The following is a 9,830-nucleotide window of genomic DNA, read 5'->3' on the forward strand; positions in this document are numbered from 1 at the left end:
GAGTTTGCAGCGCTTCCTGTTGTCTTCATTTGACCCAATATTTGTGGTATTTGCAAACATGTGGGATGGCAGTTGTGTAAATGAAGTGAATTTCTGTTGATTTTCTTTTTCCCTGTTGTGGTTTAACCTTTCTGTGTAGTGCTTATTTGGAGACTATAAAGGGAAAAAAAAAGGTACATTGAAATTTTGTTTTCAAACAACCTGTAGGACATCAGATGTGCTGTTAACCTCCTTGAAAACATTATTAGGCATTTTTGAAAACAACAGATACAGACTGTCAGTGTTTTCTTGCTGGTTAAAGTCAGGGGCTCAGAATTTCTGGATACTTCCTTATCTTTTATGGCTACTCTACCAGCATCATGCATTTGTAGTAAAAAATAAATCAAATTCCTACTCTAGCAGGAAATGAGTTTTGTTATCAGATCAGGCAGGTGAATAGTCCTGCTTTTAGCACGGTTATGCAAAACCCTGTAAAAACTCAAGGAGTAAAGAAACTAAAGGAGGTCAAAACTGCAGGGTGTTCTAAAGAACTATTTTATAAGTATTTGTGGAAGGTATTGCTGTAACCTGTGAACAAAGACACCCTCTGGGCTCAGTAGGAGGAGAGAAGTCTCTAAATTGATGCTTTGGGTAACTCAGAAGGCCGGAATGATTATACAGAGAGCTTCGGTTTCTGTGTTAAAGCTAAGAATGGCTGGTTTGTCCAACAAGATGTTCTGTGGGTTTTTGTTCTTCCTATATTTCAGTAGAGAAATGTGATCAATAAAGAGGAATTTGTTTTCTCCTATTTTTTCTACTCCTACTACTTTACTACTGTAGAAAAGCTTGTACTGGATTCTACCATGGCATAGATTTTTATGTTTGGGGTATTTTTTTCAGCGGAACCGTAGCTCATCCACTAAGTAAAATAAAAATAAAAGCTGTTTCTTTTTGGAAACAGGTTCAGCTGCTAGAAAATCAACCAATCCTTGAGGCAGGGTGTGCAAAGAACAACATACCCTCATGGCTGGAAGAAACCAAAGTCAGGTAAGGGCAATTCATTGCACTCTGTTCCCTTTGGGTTAAGCTCTGCCATAACTTTTCATTCTCCATGACTGTTCTTATTGATCCTGATTGTTCACTGGTCTCATTTGCTGCCATTCCTTCCTTTGTTCCAATAACTATACATGTAAATACAGGAGGATTAGATCTTTTCCAGCCCTTGTTGGTGGCCAGGCTTTGAACTCCCAGCCCAGCCAAGGACTGAGCCACTGCCAGAGCCCCAGCGCCAATTGATGCTGTTGATGACTCTGCTCAGTGTTTGAACACAAATCATTAAGTGGTTTATTAGTTCTTTGCACCCTGCTAAACAAAAGCTGTTATGTTTGTCAAGTCTTGTAGTGCAAGTTGTTGTGTGTCCCCAGTCATCCTTATCCTGGAAGAGTCTTGGGAGTTTTGTGGAAAGAAGGCAGAATGCCCATTGTACCACCAAGCAGAATGGCTGCAGTCTGGCTCCTAAAGGGCACCTTGGAGGGTCTCAGAGCCCCTGCCTCCGACCTGCTAAAGGGCAGGCACATGAGCACACAGTGGCAATTATCTCCTGCTCTTCAGGTGTCCATGGACATCTTGCTGGTTCCTACAGGGCCTGGGCTGTGAAATAACCCCAGTGTGGTGTTCAGTCCCTTATCCCTTGGTGCTCACCAGTGTCAGGCTGTGACCATTGCCCTGCAGCAGCTGGCAGCCAGAGCACCTTCAGCTTTCCCCTGGCAGGCACCTCCCTGCCCTGTGCCCAGGGCTGGCAGTGTGTGCAGCCAGCATTCCTCCAGGCCACGGGCATGGCGGAGAGGGGAAGCCATTGCTGTCTCTCCTCACAGAATTGGGTTGGGATGGGAGAGAACTTCAAGCCCATTCAGTGCTATTCCCTGTCATGGGCAGGGACACCTTCCAGTGAACCTGGGTGCTCCAAACCCTGTCCAGCCTGGCCTTCTGCACTGAGGACATTACAGGAGGTTCCTCTGCTGTGCTGCTGCCCAGACTGTGCCTTCCTCAGGCTGCCTTTGCTCCTCACAGTCAGGGACCAAGTGAATCTGGTCTGCACTTGGACCTTAACCTCTTCAGGGCTTGATAACAGAGCTGCACCACTGTTAAGAAACTGCAAGTTAATGCCAATTACTTTCTCAGATATTTACCATGCTAGAGATAACCAGAGGTTATTACCTGAACTTGCTATTTTGATGTTTCTGCAGAAGGATGGTGCAAGTTGAGCAAGATAAAGCATTGTGCATTGCACTGATAATTCAAATTACAATGGTGCATTTTTTTTAACCCACTTTGAATTGCATAATAATGCAGCACAGGCAGGAAGTTTATTTCCTTTTTTTTTTTCCTTTTCAAAATCTTTCTCACTGCACTGCAATGTATTCAAAACTGTTTTCAAAACTTTAATAGCAACATGTATTTATCAGTTAACCTTGAACTTAATTTTTAATGAATAACAGAAGTCAACAGAATACTGGCTCTTGATAATCTGTAAGAGACATCAAAAAAAAAGAAAGGTTAGGTAAGGAAGGCACATAAAATCAGGTAATAATCATTAAAGAATTGTGTTATTGCTGTTTACACTATTACTGGGAGCTAAACAGAATTAATATTGCCTTCCAAACCTTTCAAACCTAGGGATTGTGGGGTTTTTCTTAACTAGAGTGAAGGACAAAGATAAGCAAAGCGGAAGAAAGTCAAACTAAGGCCATCGATTTAGGCCAGTGTAGAAGAAGGTAATTCAGCGGGAGAGTGAACAGCATGTGCTGGGGGAGGAAGAGGATGTGTCAGTGGAGAAAGGAGAAAAATGTGGAAACATTATCGGGATTGTTTTCTTTATAAACTTGCTGCCACTTCTTGCTTCCTTTTCATAATGTAGGTCTGACTGGTTAATCACTGCACACGGTGGTTGCCTGTGGCTTTGTTCCTGTACTTGACTGCATTTTTAATTGTCAAGGGCACCTACAGCAGCGTCCAGGGACATTTTGGGCTGTTGTTGCAAACCCAGATAAACACAAGTGGAAGTTCCACTTGGAAAAACTCTGTTGCTCATGGAAAGGGGATTTTTAAACTTCACTCTTGACTAATTCTGAGAAATTAGCTCTGAGTTTGCATTCTGCAACATTGCCTACAAGTTACTTATCAAATGAGGGAGCAAGGGACTTGGAACCAAAAGTACTTAATTAATTTTTACTGGAGAGCTGATATGTAAAGCAAACTTATCAAAGAGCAAAAATACACTTCTTATACACCCCCTACCCCCCACTCCCCGCCAACCCCTGGGAAAAATCTCAAGCGTCCAGGAGGAGCAGTATTTGTGGATGAGCTGTGCGGAGGGAGGGTGTTCCCTGAGTGGGTGGCAGTCTCTTGCAGGGCAGGATGTTTGCAGAGCCCCTGTGCTGGGCAGTGAGGACACAGCACAACAGCCCCTAATGTCCGTGTGTGCATGCTGTGAACTCCCTCTTCTGGATAGCTCGGAGTGCTTGTGCTGCTGGAATTTCCTCCCTGGGCCTGAGCTTGGCAGGGCTGAAGTTACAGTGCTGCTTCTGGATTGTGGTGCCCCAAACAGGACAGGGAGGTGCAGTGAGCAATTAGGGGCTCTGGAAGCTCCTGGGGGTTCTGACACAGCCATGAGCATGTGGTTTGTTATCAGTTGTGTGGAGGTTATGGTAACACAAAGGGCACCTGACCAAGCCTGAGCAGGGACTTTCAGAACTAGCATTTCAGTGCTGACCACATCAAAACTGGAAAACCTGGATTTGACTGCTGTGGCCAGCCTCTTCCAGTGCCATGAGTCACACTGCATTAATGGCTTGAATGCCCTACACGCCAGGTATACAAACCTTTGATCATGATTTGGGCTCTGCAGCTCACACTCCCCACTACAGAAATCTGATTTTCATTTAGAAAAGCAGCTGTGACCTTGCAGTTAGGTCACCTAAAAAAGATGGGGCACAGCCCTGTTCCCACCTGTGTCCCTGGCTGACCTCAGGCATGTCATCTGCTCTCTCCTTCTGTAAAACAAGGCTGATGACATTTCTGATATCCTGGGAGAAAAATGAAACCACATAAAATCAGAGAATCATGGAATGGTTTGGGTTGGGAGTGACTTTAAAGCCCTTCCTATTCCATCCCCTGCCATGGGCAGGGATACCTTCCCCTATCCCAAGTTGCTCCAAGCCCTGTCCAACCTGGCCTTGGACACTTCCAGAGATGGAGCAACATAGTTGGGGTAATTTAACATCTGGCATTACGAGCCTGTAAAAGCATTGTCAGACAGAGAAACAAAAATTTCCATATGAAATATTCGTTACCTTATTTGTTACACTTGTTAGGGAGGGTTCCCTTCTTGTAACCCCTGTGCTTTCCCCCCACCTCTTCAACCTCCACTAAGCAAAAAAACCCAACTCTCCATCCTCACTGTTTCTCCCCTGGAACAGACTGATAAAAAATGCCTAATTAATTCCTTAGGGCTGGAGAATATACCCACCAATTTCTTCCCCATTTAAATAGTTTACCCCCCCCCACCCCCAAAACTTTTAGCTTCCTCCATGCTCAGACATCCAGGAATCTTCAGTCTTAAATGAAGAAAACTGAATTTTGGGGCAATCTGTTCGATCCCTTCCTTCCCACACCCTTTATGGGTGGGTTACTGCTATATTAAGGCTCATGAATTTCATATGCCCCCAAAACAGCAAACCCATTGGTGGCACTCTATTTTCCAAGTGCAGTTAAATCCTCAGTATCCTATTGGAGCCATGGAATTTCATTGCTAAGCATTGTGCTGCTGACAGAAGAGAATGCCTCAATTTGAAGCCCATGAGATTTACAGGAATAAAGTAAAGCTTTGCTCTAGGTTTTCAAAAGCTCAAACTCTGCCTGTGCATCCATTACACATGACAGAATGATTATACTACCAAAAAAAATTAGATATCCAATCTTTTGTATTTTGGCTGCAGGCAGTTCAGCTCTGTCTGGTTGAGTGCACGTTGTGTGTTCTTCCTTTGGATACACAAAGAAATCTAGGTTGGGGATGAAAGGGGCAGGGGGCTGGAATCACATCAGGCTGTTTTCCCTCTGTGTTTGAACAATGCAAGAACAGGCTCTGCACACACAGGAATCTCTGGGAATCATCAGTTGCTGTAGGCAAACCCAGTCCCCCATTGTTCTGATGCAAAATTAGAAATATTGGTTCATAATGTGTTGAAAGGTTTCTGTGCATCCTGAAAAAATGATGGAATCATCTAAGATGTGGGCTTGGTTTTTATTGGGGTATATATATCCATCATCTGCAGCTGGGTGTCAGGCCTAGCTAAGGCCATACAGTTTCCCAGGTCAAGAAATCCATGATTTGGTGAGGGTTATGTGGGTGAAATCAAACTGCTGCTCAACCTGCTGCTGATCCATTTACCTGCAATGTTTTTGTACAAACAGATAAAGCATTCAGTATTTTTAACATGATAAGGACATCTACAAGCAGTGAAAGCACCAGGCTCTGAAGAATCAGCTGAATGTTTCTATCCAGATCATTGCACCTATACTGGTGTTTGCAATGCTTCACGTTCCACAGATAGAACTGATACAGTGGAAGGTGCCTGAGTGACAGATCTTGGGGTCCTGCAGATCAGCTGATGTGTCTAGAAAGATTTGTGATAAAATCATGTACTACAGACCAGCAAGTCTCACGTATTTTGTATTTTTGTATTATGCACTAGCAGGTCTGCATCCAGGTATATAGAAATACCGTATTCCACAGTGCTGGAGGATCATTTTCTTGGTTTGTTTGTTCTTTCAGCTGGTCTTACTGATCCATAACTCACAGTTCAGCCAGTTGTTCAGGTCACACTGCAGGCAATCCTCTGGTTGTATAAGGCTCCAGATCCTCATTCGTAAAGCTAATCTTCCCCAGCCCCTTCCCTCTGTCACATACGCCCCAGCCTTGCACACAAGAGGTATGTGACATGGTACAGGAGGTGCACACCTGTACCCATGTCCCCAACAAAGCTCATTCCCAAGCTTCACATTCCAAACAGACTTACAGAGGCCTGCAGGACTTTCTGACCTTTATTTCCCCTAGCTACTCCTACACAAGTATTTATGGGTGTCTTGCACCAATGGTAGGACAAGGACAAAGTGTTAAATGTGCCAGCCTTGAAAGGGCTTGGAATCTTTTCCAACAGAGAGCTGGATTTGTTTCAGATTTACCACTTCAACTTTCTGTCTTGGTTTGAGAAGACAGGTGTCTGCTAAGGAAGGCATAAACTTCCCTTGAAATGGAAAAATGTAAACCCAATCTCCCGCCCCCGAATTATTATAATCTTGAAATCAAGGGGCTCTCAGGCAAAGATATGGGAATAGGAATAACAGTTCTTTACTAGGAAAATGAAAATAAATATGCAGTAGTACAAAAAAAAACCCAAAACTGGCAAAGTCAGAATTCAACCTGACACCCTGTTGGTCAGGGTGTTGGTAGCAGTCTGATTAAATGGTGGCTGCAGTCCTCCTGGAGTGACAGATGTGGTTCTGCTGAAGCAATGATCCTGTAGAAGGATGTAATTTTCCTCCAAAGGTCCAGTGGTGGTGTAGCTGGGTCCGGTCTTCCTTTGGGAATCCAGTAGAGGAAGGCTGACTGTGGTGTTCCGAGTCTGATTATATCCAGGTAGGAATGCTTGGCTCTTCCCCCTGGGTGGAGCATCTCACAATGGGGTGATGATATTTTATCAGTCATGCAGTGAGACCCAATGGCCCATTAACAGAAGATATTCTCCTGGAGGGAGGATGGGTTGTGGAAGAGATAAAGAACACTGCAACACCAGGTTATTACCATTAACAGATGGTAAAAGAATACATACTTTTGGTTACATCTTGCATTGCAACCCAGGACACTTGCTTATGGTGTTGCCAGTTATTAAACTGTTTTGAAGTACAAAACATTTGCTCCTGAGATGGATTTACTGTGTGCACAGTTAACACAATTACCAATTACAAGGGAAGGAGAAGAACAGCCACAGCCCTTGTCAGTCAGATGTGGGGTCTGTGATACCAATCACACAGGACGTGGTCATGGCTGCACACATTATATACACTGGGCTTTCTTCCTGTCTACCCTGTGACTTGAAATTAATTGTTTCTCCCCTTTTTGCTCACCCCCAAGGATTTCTGTTTTCTTCACTCATCTCTGCCCACGGCTTTACCCCCCTTCCTGAGGACAAGGCAGCTTTGAGCCAAACTGACACTCATGCAAGGAAAGGCTGGTATGAATGTGAAGCTCTGTTCTGGATACAGCCTTTCTCCAGTGAAACTAGCTGCAGGTTTTCTCCTGACAGCTACAGGACCATGTCTAGAGCTCTTCAGGCTCTCAGCACCTGATTTTTGTGGTTTGTAGAACTCAGCTTGAAAAAGAGGGAGCTCCCTGCTCCCTAACAGAGAGAGGAGCAGTGAGTTTCATCACCCTCAGCTGCCTGAGCACTCAAGTGACCTCTTCTAACATCTGAACAGCTGTGAGAGGAAAAACAAAGCCCTCTTGCTGAAGAAGGAGGAGGAAGTTCAGGCTGTTTATGTGTAGTTATGGTTTCCTCTGTTTTTTCCTTTTTTGTGTTGTGCCTGTTGAGTCTTTTTTTTTTAAGTTGCAGAAGGCAGACTTTGCAGGGCTGGCAATAATATTCACTGAATATGCTGGAAAATACTGTTATTTGTTTTCTCAGGATTCAGGCTGTGCTTGTGTGTTTCTGAAATCTGGGCTTCTATAAGGGGTCTGTGAGAGGCTCAAGAGGTTCTAGAATACAAGTAGAATAGAATTGTACAGGATAGAAAATGTTTTGATTGCTTGAGTGGATAATTTCAGTCCAAGACAGGTAAAGGCCAGTTTCAGATTGAATGAGGTGCTCTCAAGCAGTGAGTAAATTAATTAGGAGAGATGGAGTATACTCTTACATGGACAGCACTTTTCTTTTGTCTCTGCTGGGCGCATTTTCAGATGTTTTCCTCTCTTGGCATACTCTTTATTGGACTTGTGTGGCTCTGGTCAAAGGCCTCTCCTCCCACTTTTCTCTCTAGTTCATGTCATACTTAGTTTCTTATTTCCAGCTACTTTGTGGCTCTGTATCTCCAAGTGACACATAGAATACCTAAACATCAATGCTGGTAATACATCTAGTGATTTTCTGGGTTCCTTTTCAGTGGAGGGAGATCAGGGGTTTCTTTCTGGACTCTTCAAGCAAAGCTTAAGCACAGTCGGAGCCTCACCTTCAATTACCTTACTAGATCTGTTCTCTCTAAAGTTGCTGGTCATGCCTCTCCTTGAGTCGGCAGCACTGTTACTTGTTTTCACTGCCAGCCAGGTGAGGGAGCTAATCTGTCTGGAAAACTATTGTTTTTCTCTGGTAGTTGACAAGTGGATCTACTGACTTGGGCCTGCTCTGTGGGCAAGAATTGGCATAAGTGGGTACATGCCTTTTTTTTCAGCCCAGAATTGGAAAGTGGCTTAAGCCATTTATAATTATCATACCCATTCTCACTTTCATTCTTTTAAAAGGATGACCACAGAAAAATGTCTTCTTGCAAGTGCAAGCACCAATTCCCTGCATGGAGGAGAAGGACTTCTGCAGCCAATTGCTGATGGTTAATAAGAGCTGGGTGCTGTCAACATCAGTGTAAGTCCTGTATCTTATGTTCTTATTTTCAAACTCAGGTCTTCAACTATGTGGCTACAGCTGGTTTTGGTGTGGTTTGGGGGTTATTTGTTTGGTTTTTTTCAATGAAAGTAGAGATTCTGTGTTCAAAAAGCTGGGAACAAGTGAAAAGCAAGAAAGTCTGCAGCAGCTGGAAGGTGTAATAACACTGGGGTGTTGTAATACTGTCTGTAGCATATGAGGGGGAGGGTATTGAGACACTCAAGGGGAAGAGACAGACTTGATCTTGCTGAGAGCAAAAGACAGAGAGGCCTGGTGTGTGGTACAGCCAGCACTGCTGAGCAGCCCTGCCAGGGTAAAAACCTCTGCTCTGTAGCTCTCTGTATTCTGGTTGTAGAAAGGATGTTAAACAAAGAGCTCAGCACTCAGGTGAAAAATGAATGCATGTACAAAATAGTAACTGCAAAACTGCTGCCTGTAGGTAATACAGAAACCCTTGGGAGATGTCCTTGGGTACTACACCCCCAGTCCTTCTTTGGACTTATTCCCTCTGTTCTGCCACTGTCTCCTGAGCCAGGGGCTGAGTAAGGGTACTTTGAGGCACAGCTTTGAGCTGTTGAGTGTTGGCATCATGCCAGTGGGGGGACATGCAGGACAAGTTTGCAAACTTGGCTTTCAGGTGACCTAAAGCCATTCTCCACCCATCTATGAAATAATCTGTCTCTTAAGTTATTTATTTGGATATCAGTTAAGGTAAGTAGGATCCCAGTGGTCTGATTCTCTCCTTTTAGTGACTGTTGGAGTTTAAGATTCTTCCTTTTGTTTCTTAGGGAATTTTCCCCCATATGTTGCTAGAAGACGATAAGGACCACGTACTTAAGAGAGAGAAAAAAAAAAGTTGCCCAGCTCAGAGGAGGAGGAAATCTGCTGCACTTCTCTTACCTGAGGGTTTCCTTTGTGGGGGGGAGGACAGAGATACCACGGAATTGGGCTGGGAAGAAAGGGGTTTAGGCAGCTGCTAGCTTGTGCTCTCTTTGCTTGTGCTCTCAGCATTGGAAGGGGAAGGAGGCTGCGGTCACTGTGGGAAGAATTCACCATCACTGTGGGGTTCTGTCTTCTGCTGCCTTCTGCCGTGAACGGAGCTCTGCTCGTAAGAGCAGCTGGTGCACTGGGACCTTATAT

General features: G+C 44.3%; 1 long non-coding RNA gene across 1 annotated transcript; it reads left to right on the forward strand.

Moving 5' to 3' along the window:
- The first annotated feature begins 937 nt into the window (after nucleotides 1-937).
- LOC131581061 (uncharacterized) lies at nucleotides 938-9,606 on the forward strand. Its single transcript, XR_009278008.1, has 3 exons — nucleotides 938-1,026; nucleotides 8,552-8,669; nucleotides 9,479-9,606. It is a non-coding gene; the product is annotated as an uncharacterized LOC131581061 (long non-coding RNA).
- Nucleotides 9,607-9,830: the final 224 nt, after the last annotated feature.

This window comes from Poecile atricapillus, chromosome 7 (assembly GCF_030490865.1).
Source record: "Poecile atricapillus isolate bPoeAtr1 chromosome 7, bPoeAtr1.hap1, whole genome shotgun sequence".
NCBI lineage: Eukaryota > Metazoa > Chordata > Aves > Passeriformes > Paridae > Poecile > Poecile atricapillus.